Source organism: Haliotis rufescens, unplaced genomic scaffold (genome assembly GCF_023055435.1).
Source record: "Haliotis rufescens isolate VD_foot unplaced genomic scaffold, xgHalRufe1.0.p SCAF_54, whole genome shotgun sequence".
Lineage (NCBI taxonomy): Eukaryota > Metazoa > Mollusca > Gastropoda > Lepetellida > Haliotidae > Haliotis > Haliotis rufescens.
This window is the reverse complement of record NW_025964268.1, coordinates 2,668,291-2,680,898: the sequence shown is the minus strand read 5'-3', so window position 1 is coordinate 2,680,898 and position 12,608 is coordinate 2,668,291. Positions and strand designations below refer to the sequence as shown.

The 12,608-nt window shown below is 39.8% G+C and overlaps 1 long non-coding RNA gene across 1 annotated transcript; it reads right to left on the bottom strand.

Annotated features, from left to right (window-relative positions):
* Nucleotides 1-2,238: 2,238 nt before the first annotated feature.
* LOC124121928 lies at nucleotides 2,239-8,143 on the bottom strand. Its single transcript, XR_006859102.2, has 5 exons — nucleotides 8,064-8,143; nucleotides 7,090-7,148; nucleotides 6,495-6,508; nucleotides 5,459-5,521; nucleotides 2,239-3,082 (listed from the first exon to the last, which is right to left on the bottom strand). It is a non-coding gene; the product is annotated as an uncharacterized LOC124121928 (long non-coding RNA).
* Between the last annotated feature and the right edge of the window lie 4,465 nt (nucleotides 8,144-12,608).

Below are 12,608 nucleotides of genomic sequence, written 5' to 3'. Positions count from 1 at the left end.
TAAACGGGATCGGGTGGTCAGGCTCGCTGACTTAGTTGATTCATGTCATCGTATCCCAATTGCGTAGATCATTGCTCATGATGTCAATCACTGGACTGTCTGGACCAGTCTCGATTATTTAAAGACCGCCGTCATATGGCTGGAATATTGATGTGTGCGGCGTTAAACAACAAACAAACAAATTTGTTTAAACGTCGCATTAGGCAATATTCCTCTTTTGAGACTATTGCTCGTACGTAATCCAGACTTCATCAGGAAAACCAGTGATTGGTATTGTAAGCGGTCGAGGTACGATGGTACGCATCAACAAAGTGACCGAGTCTGATCACCCCATCCGTTAGGACGCCTCTTACAAGCATAGGCTACTTGGGAATCCCCACGGGGTTTAAATATGATTAAATATTAAATATGAGACTCCCTTACACCGCCAGTGGGAGATTAATACGCAGTATGCCTTGTCGAGGGAATGAATGTTTGACACAATCGTGGCGGTATTACGCACTACTGATCCAATAATGTCAACTTTGAAATGTCCCAACATACCACTACCGTCCTCCAAGACCTTTGGCGACCATACCATCTACTGTCATACTTCACTACCGGCTGTTATGTGTTCCCAATTCGTTCCTATACTATCATACAACTATTACTAGAAATTAATATCTCTCACAATTCTGGAAATTTTAAGTATCAAATGGCGATATTATCTGCTGATACATCTACTTTTATATGTCTATGAAAAATATCTGAGTTAGGGGAATGTAAACGCAGCATCAGTGCCTGTCAGTGAAAAAAATCTCAGTGTCTTCCACCTGACTGGTCTTTTAGTGTGCAAATTCGACAAATATCTATCGCCATTTCTACCTTTTTGAACACATCAAAGATTTCATTCATTTATTGGCCTGTTCTAAAATTAACAAAAGCCTCAGGCTATAATTGTGGCAATAAGGGATACACTACCTTGGGAATTTCGGAACAGAATGTAAATAGTGTATATCAAAATTTTATTCGTCGAGTCTGCAGCATGAGATCAACGATGCTATTCCTGTAATGAATGTGTCCTTCCAACTAAATATGCCATTTGCGAACGATTTCGGGGTGTGTGATTATAAATGATATGAACGATATTATGGTGGAGCGTGTTCTGTATATATTTAATGTATAAGCTGACAAGGAAACATAACTGCATGAACTGGGTCATTCTACCATATATACGGCAAAGTGACACATATTGCTTATGAATAAAATCGGCAAAAAACATTTCCATAGCCATAAGAAAAGTCCGTTGTACCATTCTGACTACATCATAAGCAGTATTAATGATATTCCTGATGTTCGCGAACAGGTGGCCAAAATGATGTCCGATGCAATTCCCTATTGTGAGCTGCCCCCTACGTTCACGTTTGTTCAGGAGAACAGCTGACTTGTTGGTGACGGGTGCCCCCGGTGGGGCACAGCTTACCGTTTCACTATTTGATGGAATTCATGAACACATGCTTATTGTAATGCAGATTAGTGAGTGAGTGACTGAGATAGGGTTAATGCCACAGTACAGTATTTTAGTTGCATCGCGGCGTGTCAGCTTAATGTGTCAGGAACGTCCGACGTGTTACAGGGTGAGTAAGTGATTGAGTGAGGTTTAACGCCGCTTTGAACAGTATTCCAGTTATATCACGGCGTGTCAGCTTAATGTGGGAAGAACGTCCGACGTGTTACAGGGTGTGTGAGTGATTGAGTGAGGTTTAACGCCGCTTTGAACAGTATTACAGTTATATCACGGCGTGTCAGCCTAATGTGGGAGGAACGTCCGACGTGTTACAGGGTGAGTGAGTGATTGAGTGAGGTTTAACGCCGCTTTGAACAGTATTCCAGTTATATCACGGCGTGTCAGCTTAATGTGGGAGGAAAGTCCGAAGTGATGCAGGTCTCAGAGGTTTACCATTTTGGTGAAACCCACGAGCACGGGTATGATGCTAACAATCCTAGAAACATAATCGGAGCGAACGGGGATTTTCCCACATCCATAGGTTTCTGGCGTTCAAATGTGACGCAACCCTGGACAGCGAATTGAGACGACTGGGCTACCTGTGCCCCCGTCCCGACTAAGACCCGGATGAACGTTTTTGGTGTTTATTGTTGTGACATTGCTGAATCTTTGCCGAAAATGAAAATATCACTCACACAAAGAGTATTTGGGCAATTCTTTCTTTTAAATGATATAAAAAAACAACACAAAAATGTTAACAAGATGTTTTTAATCAAATGGAAACAAAATCATGAAGATTAACACAATAAGTCACAAACACGTGCTATCAATTACGGTCTCATTGACATGTACTTGGACAGCGCCTGTGCCAGTGCCCGTGTTACTGCTTCACCTGTGGTGATAAAATATTGAAGTAATGTTTCTTAGTTCAGTGACAAGCATTAGTGTTCTAATGTTTTCACGCCAACGAATTTCGCCCCACTCGTCCCTTTCCGTGTCCTGCAAGAACGCTCAGTCCCCTGTCAACCCTTGTTACGTGTGGAGACTAGATAAACCGTGCAGAAAGCGCGTGTGACTACATTTCTATCAAAAATGCCTGATTTTATGTATTTTTTATCTAATTGTTTATCCAAGGGTCATATACTCGTGTCATGTTGAATTTTACCAAAACAATCACATTTGTTGTCAATAACAACTGTGGAAAATACCCGTTTAAGTTTACACAAACAATTGGATAGTTGATAATGAGTTGACTATTCCTGTCGGTATGCCCGCTTTCATGGAGGCGGAACCCAGTTGATAAGATGGCAGCGAGAGGTAAACGAGATGCCACACTTGTCTTGCCCCGGACTGACACGAGTGGTCACAAATGTATCAGCAATACAGCATACAGCAAAATGAATTCCTTATCCGTAAAGAAAGTTCAAAATAAACCTTAACATTTTATAACCACAGGATCATGCGCAGCGGGATGCTTAAACCGGACACGTGACAGGAAGTATATCGTGGATGTCAAGGTCGCGCAGCAAGTTGGAGGGCGGTGGCAAGGCCTATCAGGATCAGGGGTGTTGCTATGGCAACTGTTTCAGCAGCATTCTGTAAAGAAATACGAAAAAACATAAACTGTTGGCCAAAAGAAACTTTATCACTTTAAAAATAAATTGCAAAAATTTAAAAACACAAGTACAAACTAAATCAATGCAAAATACATGGTCCAAACATAATGCTCTTTGATCACGTTCACGGCACGTTTGTGTTTGTAGAAATGCCACGACTGACACCCGAACAACGCGAGCGGGTCCTGGGTATGATACAGGTTGGGAACCACCTATTCCCACATTGCTTGAACTTTCGATTGCTCCCGTGTTTCTGTAACTAACCTGATGCAGCGTTACAGACAGACTGGGTAGACATCAGACAGACCAAGAACAGGCAGACCGAGGGTAACTACGCCCAAATGATGACCGGTACTTGCATACTTTGCATCTCCGGAATCGATTCCTGACAGTGACGTCATCAGCGACCGATTAGTCGACAGTGGCCAGGCGACTCAGGGCTTAAGGAATTTGGGCTTACAGACTTTACAGTGGATAGTTATAGACAGCGCAACATCGTCGTCAGATACTGAGATGGGCCCGGACTGCACGTCGTTGGCAGCGACGTGACTGGGAGAGCGTTGTCTTCACCGAGTGAGTGAGTGAGTTTGGTTTTACACCGCTTTTAGCAACATTCCAGCAATATCACGGCGGGGGACCCCACAAATGGGCTTCACACATTGTACCCATGTCGGGAATCGAACCCGGGTCTTCGGCGTTACGAGCGAACGCTTAAACCACTAGGCTATCCGGCCGCCCTGTTTTCACTGATGAAAGCCGGTTCCGACTGTTCAGAGTTGATGGAAGACAGCGTGTTTACCGCGGAAGGGGTCGTACCGTATGGTGGAGGAGATGTAATGGCGTGGGAAGGAATTTGTGGGCAGGAAAGAACACCACTGGTCATCGTTAACGGAAACTCAGCGTTACGTGGATGGCATTCTTCGTACGATCGTCCTACCATGTCTACAACAGCTGCCAGGCCAGACCCCATACATCCCGAATCGTACAGAACTTCCTTGCAACCATCAACGTCGACGTGTTGCCGTGGCCTTGCACGCTTCTCAGACATGTCCCCCATAGAACACCTCGGGGACGTCATGGATCGTCGTGTTCGACAGCGACCACATCCTCAAGCCAACCGTCAAGAACTGATCCAGGCCCTCCAAGAAGAATGGCGACGTATCCCACGTGACGTCATCAGACGACTGACTTTTTCTTTGCGCCGGAGAGTTTTTGCGTGTCTAGTAGCATGTGGTGGTCACACACGCTATTAATGTGACGTGTCATTGTACTTGAGAGATTATAGATGAGTGTGCCCTTTGTCCATTACGTTGAAAGCTTGTATTTGCTACCCTACCTCGGGCAACTGTCATGCCGAGATCGGATGCTGTATGACTGTCATTTTAAATGTTGATTTCGCTGATACCTAGATATTTTCAATACATTTTACTCCATGCATCTATCTCTTAAACGAAGGTGATTTAAAACTATGAAAAAGTCTCTTTTCGCCGTCACTTTATGTTCAAGAAGCATTTGTACCTACTGTTGCACAACTCTGATTACAACCGCAGAGGATAATCAGCTTGTCACCGATCAGATTTCATTCCATTTGTATTCTCCATAGGGAGGACTTCATATGGGAATTTGTTAAACAATGGTAAATAACGTATGTTATACGAATCCACCAACGCCCGTCAACACATCCACTCTGGATGTGAGCAGATATCGGTTATAATGAATCTGAGTTTAAACCCTGAAAAACCGTGTGTGTTGATGTTGAATGATAAATTAGGATCATTTGGATTTAGCAATACTCAAAGTTGACTTGTACAGCCCGCGGTACACCATGCATATATACTGAACTCTCATTATCTGATAGATCAACAGGTCAACAGATAGTACATATGTCTGACCCGTGAAGATCCGGATTAGAACTGGTCTTTAGCAACCCATGCTTGTCGTAAGAGGCGACTAACGGGATCGGGTGGTCACGATCTCTCACTGGGTTGATGCTTGTCATCGTATCCCAATTGCGTTGATCGATGCTCATGATGTCATTCACTGGATCGCCTGGTCCGGATTCGAATATTCACAGGCCGCCGTTCTATAGCTGAACTATTGCTGAGTGCGGAGTTAAACAACAAACAGACAAACAAACAAAGTACATATGCATTAAAACATCGGTTATTTTATAGAGTGTAGCTCAGTAGTTAAAACGTCAAGCCGAATTCCCAGGTCCAGTTGTCCACGTCGGTAAAAGAATATGGTGACGATTCCTTGGGTCCCCGTGGTGATATTGCTGGAATAGTGTTACAAACCACTCACTTACTCACACACTATAATTAACAGGATATTATAAAAGTTATTTAATTCTTACGCCGTCTTTTTTTGTTGTATTTGTTCCATTTCCTGCCACAGTGCTGTTACTGTCCGCCGCTACCTACAAAATATTTTCAAAACGTTGGAGGCAAGCTATATGTATTCCATAAATGTCATTATGGTTTTACACTGCTTGTAAGAATGACATTATCGTATGGTTTTACACTGCATGTACACGTGACATTATCATATGATTTACACCGCTTGTATATTACCATATGTGGTTTTACATGGCTCCTATAAATGACGTTATCCTATGGTTTTACACGGCTTCTATAAATGACGTTATCGTATGTAGTTTTACACGGCCTCTATAAATGACATTACAGTGCGGTTTTACACCGCTTGAATAAATGGCATTATCGTAAACGTATGGTTTTACGCGGCTTCTATAAATGACATTATCGTAGGTAGTTTTACGCGGCTTCTATAAATGACATTACAGTGCGGTTTTACACTGCTTCTATAAATGACATTGTCGTATGGTTTTACACGGCTTCTACAAAGAGATTCGATTTCGAGTTTCAAGTCAAAGAAAGATTTGTACATCATTGCAGTAAAAAACATGAAAACAATTTAGAATATATTCTTCTTTTCACAGAATACATAAAAGTGCCGTACACACCAAAGGCAAACCTAACTCTAATAACATAAATTTATCGTCAACTGAAAATTTATAATGATTATAATCATTATTGACCACATGGCTTCACGGACTGGTTAACCTTCTAACTGTATACACTATAAACTACTTGTCAAGGAAGACCGATGGGGTCTTTTCATTGACCTGTGGAATGAAAATAATGACTTTCATTTTCTAGTACTGGGTTACTTAACAAAAAATGACAAGACAAAACTTAAGTTTGATTATTAATATTCTTTCTGTTTTAAATTAGTCAATCGTCTGCAGTATCCCAGTTCAATTTACACCTTTAAACAGTTTTAAGGTACGTCCTTCGCTTTAGGATAAATTAGAAAATGATCACGTTATTTTTGCACTTGAGTATATTACAGTATTAGAGAGGTGTACTTACCACACGAAAGGGCTCTGAAAAGGGGAAATATACATAGTTAAAATATATTAGGGTGATAAATTACAGTTCAGTCATCGCCGCGAATAGCTCCATCAGGACGAATAACGAATATCAGTGTATCTTAAGATCAACTGGTTATATCCAAGTGATCACATCCTCGATTATCCTGTGTATTATACCACCATTCGGCTCCATTCTATTACGATGAACAACCCAGGCCCATCAGCTTAATGATCCAACGCGATTTTAATGTCACGAGGCTAAAATAGTAAAAGGGTGAAAGAAATCCTATGCTAAATTATAAGCGGCATGAAGATAGTGAAGCAATGCTGGCGATAGGACCACAAGGTATTTAACGTTATGACATGATGAAAACTCATGTTCCCAAAGAGGTTTCTGAAAATCCGACATTTCTTAACAACCAACATTTCGTTTAATAACATGTTTCGTTCCTTCCTTTAACGCTGTATTTCCCTAATTTAAAGTGTACGTATAATGTATATTATGGATAAATAAAGAAAACTGATCCGTGTTAATTGTATCTTGTATTAAGATTATAAATTTTATGAGTGAAACATTGTTTTTGTAGACAAACCTGTCAGTAACGTTATTGTCCATGCCACGAGGCAGAAGATGGTGAAGCTGTTCATGTTTCTAGATGGGATAAAAATAAAAACTATGGATTAACTCTTTGAAAGATACACATCTACAGTGAAACATCGTTAATCCGTTCGATACATACTATGTGGAATACTGATTAACACATGTACGGATTAACGAATTATGGCGTTGCTATGTCGCCTTGATTATTGACATACCCCCCAACAGTTACTGTCCGAAAGGCGGGGTGTCAACACACTAACAGGGGTTCGCTGTCTCTACAATGCCACATTCTTATCGTAGAGAACTGAATGTTGGGAGTACAGCGAATTGTCTCCAGTTCCACAGAACGGAAACCCTTTAAAAGAATCGGATGGAGTCATGCAGAAATCCAAGTTGGAAAACTGATGTGTTCATAGTCAACTCGAAGCGTTGTAGTAGTAATTGTGGTAGTAGTAGTAGTAATAGTACGTGGCAGCAGCAGCAGCATCAGTAATACCACAGGTATCAATGGGGGCAGTAGTACAGTAGTACTAGCAGTAGTTGTAGTAGTAGTCGTAGTAGTAGTAGTAGTAGTAGTAGTAGTAGTAGTAGTAGTAGTAGAGTAGTAGTAGTAGTAGTGGTAGTAGTAGTAGTAGAGTAGTACTAGCACTGGTAGTCGTAGTAGTAGTCGTCGTAGTCGTAGTAGTAGTGGTGGCGGCGGTGGTGATGGTAGTAGTAGTGGTAGTGGTGGAGGTGGTGGTGGTGGTTGTAGTAGTAGTAGTAGTAGTAGTAGTGCTGGTGGCGGTGGTTGTAGTAGTAGTAATGGTAGTAGTAGTGGTGGTTGTGGTGGTGGTTGTTGTATTAGTAGTAGTGGTGGTGGTGGTGGTGGTAGTAGTAGTAGTGGTGGTGGTGGTGGTTGGAGTAGTAGTAGTAGTAGTAGTAGTAGTAGTAGTTGTGGTAGTATATTTTCAAATATATTATACTCACAGTATTTACAGGTGATCAGAGGGAGAGCTACGATCTCCGGTGTCCGCCTGGTGTAGCGGCACCGTTACGTTGGGTATTTATAGACACACATTTGACGTCATGACACTGGATGAGTCTACTTGTGGTTGGGTAAGGCAGGGGGGGACAACACAAGCTTACTCGAACATTCCATGTTAACGACATATCGAACCTGACTCCTGTCTCATGATTCTCTTACACTGATCAAGATGTTTGGTTTCGTTTTCTACAGAAAGTAGTGATAACAATATTTAAGAATAATATATAAACGTTCTCACTTTATTTCCTGTAATGGATTCATACATCAAGTTTTATATGATAAATGACTTAAAGAGCATTTTATCAACAGTGTCTGTGTTGTGCTTAGTTACAAGTGATAAATTACAAATGACTCATCTTTGATATCGATGTGCATGCACAGGTGTCCGTTAACAAATATATATATATATATATATATTGGTTATGTTGTTTTTTCTGTCAGTTGTCATGATATGAGCCTTATACATTCATACTTCCATACCGCCGTGCTTTCACGCGTTCATGTTTTATATAGCAACGTGCATGCACCTGTGAGTGTGTGCGTGAGAGTGTGTGTGTGTGTGTGTGGTTGCTGGTACTAGTCCGCACTAATTCCGATTTCATAGTGCTAGCCCACTGATATACCATGCCGCTGTTTAACAAGAATACCCCACTCAGACACAGTATACTGACTCCGAACTTAGAAGTCCTTGTTTTAGCCCCTTTATGCCGAGCGTCAGGGTAACGACAAGTACCATTTTGGCAGGACGCGGCCGGGGATCGAATCCCCGACCTTCCGCTCTACCACTAGACCACGGAGCGGTCTTCATGTTTCAATGTTTCATGTGTGTTTCAATAGTCATGCGATGACAGATATTAAAGCGTAGCGCTGGTTCCTGTTTTAAATACAAGGACTTGTGAATTAGAGTGTATGATCCTGAGAGGTGAGGTGAAATTGGGTTAAACGTCGCGTCCAAGATTATTGCACTTATATAGCGACGTGCATGTACGTGTGTATGTGTGTGTGTGTGTGTGAGGGGGCTACTCGTACTAGTCCGGACTTATGCCGATTTATAGTGCTTGCAAACTGAGATACCATGCCGCAGTTTCACACGAATACCCCACTCAGACACAGTATACTGACTCCGAGCTGACCAGTCCTTTTTTTCGTCCCTTAATGCCGAGTGCCAGATAGGGTAACAACAAGAACCCTCTTTTAACGTCTTTTGGTATGACGCGGCGGGGGATCGAACCCCGGACCTTCCGCTTCGGGCGGACGCTCTACCACTAGACCACGGAGGCGGCCCTTTGCTGTAAGCGTGAGTTGGGTTAACACCGATCAGAACAGTATTTCAGTAACATTCCGGCGCATCAGCTTCTTGGAGAAAAGCAAAACGCAATGTAGCTTATAACTGTTAGCCACTCCATGGAACCAGCAAACAGAGCTTTGGTGCTGACAAACCAAGAATTATAGCCAAGTCGCATCTGGGATTCGAACCAACCAATGGGCATCATACTGATTTTACGGAGTATCTGGTTTCATCTTACCAGAAATACACGAATTATGGCACGGGTTTCGTAAAAAACAGCATCAAAGCTACTTTTATTGTCATCACTTCAGTTATAACCTGGAAGTGGTGTCTTTCATATTGAAAACCGAATCGAGAAGCTCAAATGACGTCAACGAGAAGCAATGACGTCGTAACCACTGTAACCACATACATTAAGTGCGTTTCTCGAACTCGAATATTATAGATATATGTTATAATGTCGTAGATGATGCTAACTTTATAGAAGATTAGGAAATGAGCTTCAAGAAAGAGATATCAGATATGTCATAAAATTTATGTTTGCAGATAGTAAGTTGATAAATATTTGAGTTTTACGTCGTATTTATTATAAATGTAGACACCAAAAAAAATTAGGTTTATCCGAATGGCTGTAATAAAAAGATATAAATGTACCGTGAAACCCCCTTAATCCAGAACCCCTATTTTAAGGACGATTGCCGCTAGGAGCAAATGCGCATAAACAAAGGACATTAATACTCTGCTTCCCTGATTCGTTGATCTGGGAATTTGTTAACCTGGAGGATACCGTACGTCCGGATCTAAGTGATTTCACAGTGTGGTGAAACTGGTTTAAGTGACAGTCTACTGACGTACGTAATATGTTATTTAATGCAGGATTATCCCACGTATGACTTTCTCAAGATTGCGGAGATACAATATATTTCATCGTTATGCAAAATATAAGAATCTGTAAAGAAAATCCATTCTATTTTAAAGAGAGTTAGCAGAAGACCCAAACTGGTTATATGTTATTATGTTAAAGTTTATTCAGAAATATGTACAATTCAAAGTTTTCTACCTAACAATTTCGTATAATTACAATTCATTAAAAAGAGCAAGAATAGTTAAATCACTGAGGAACACGTTCGTAACTAATCTAATCAAATTGTATTATATAACATGCACTCGAACACACGTAGCGTGCCTGTATCCATATTCGTTACGGTGCTGTAAGGTAAGATTTGTGACATTTATCATCCACTAGTTTAATCAGCAGTATAGAAATTGTCAGTCTGTGAGTACAGTTGTCATGCAGGACTTCACCAGGGGTGCGTTTTTTCTCCATTTCTTTTTTACTTTGCAGACATTTATATTGCAAATGGTTATAGTGATAAAATCATTTCTATTGGTTTTTAGTCATAATTCATTTGAAATGTCTATACAGCTTATTAGAATGTCTAAAAGCATGTATTGGGCAGGAACGTGAGCCATCATGCCTGACGCGGTTATGTTATTAATCATCAAAGGCACGAAGCAATGCAAATGTAGAGTTACAAAAGAGTCGCGACAGTCTCACCGCTAGTTCACAATGGAAACGTTTACACAGGGTTTCCTAAAGTAAGCAGAAACCTGGACTAACGTCTAGTCTCTGACATGAACATATTTTACAGAACATAAAAAAATGTGTTTAAATTATAGTTATAAAATATAATAAAAAGGAGCCCAGAGGACTTTCTTCATTTGCTGATACTGGAGTAATCTGGACTTGCCAAACATTATAGACTTGCATGGGCTGTATGGGATATATTTGTTTCAGGGTCTATATGACAGACTAACAGTTAGCAACGTGAGCCATAAATCCACATTTTTATTGACTTTGAATTCAACCTGAGAGGTGTAAAAGACCCTTTTGCTTGAAAAATGTCATATACCCCTGGCCAACTGATTTTATTCCACGTGACATACACATCTACTGATTTAGTTCCATGTGACACTCACGCCAACTGATTTAATTCCATGTAACACACAGACATGTGTGACATACACATTTTCTTATTTAATTCCATGTGACCGACACATCCACTGATTCAATTCCATGTGACATATGAATCTAGTGATTTAATTTCATATGACATACACATCTACTGATTTAGTTTCATGTGACATACACATCTACTGGTTACATTTCTTGTGACATATACATCTACTGATTTAATTTCATATGACATACACATCTGCTGATTTAATTTCATGTGACATACGAATCTATTGATTTAATTTCTTGTGACGTATACATCTACTGATTAAATTTCTTGTGACATATGAATCTACTGATTTAATTTTATGTGACATACACATCTACTGAAATAGGTTCAATGTGACATAAACCTCCACTGATTTTATTTCATGTGACATATGAATCTACTGATCTAATTTCATGTGACACACACATCTACTGATTTAATTCCATGTGTCATATGAATCTAGTGATTTAATTTCGTTTGACATATGAATCTACTGATTTAATTTCCTGTGACATATACATCTACTGATTAAATTTCATATGACATACACTCTACTGATTTAATTTCATGTGACATACACATCTACTGATTTAATTTCATATGACATACACTCTACTAATTTAATTTCATGTGACATACACTCTACTGATTTAATTTCATGTGACATATACATTTACTGATTTAATTTCATGTGACATACACATCTACTGATTTCATTTCTTGTGACATATTCATTTACTGATTTAATTTCATGTGTCACATGAATCTACTGAATTAATTTCATGCGACATACACATCTACTGATTTAATTTCTTGTGACATATACATTTACTGATTTAATTTCATGTGTCACATGAATCTACTGAATTAATTTCTTGTGACATACACATCTACTGATTTAATTTCATGTGACATACACATCTACTGATTTAATTTCTTGTGACATATACATTTACTGATTTAATTTCATGTGACACATGAATCTACTGAATTAATTTCTTGTGACATACACATCCACTGATTTAATTTCATGTGACATACACATCTACTGATTTAATTTCTTGTGACATATACATTTACTGATTTAATTTCATGTGACACATGAATCTACTGAATTAATTTCTTGTGACATACACATCTACTGATTTAATTTCATGTGACATACACATCTACTGATTTAATTTCTTGTGACA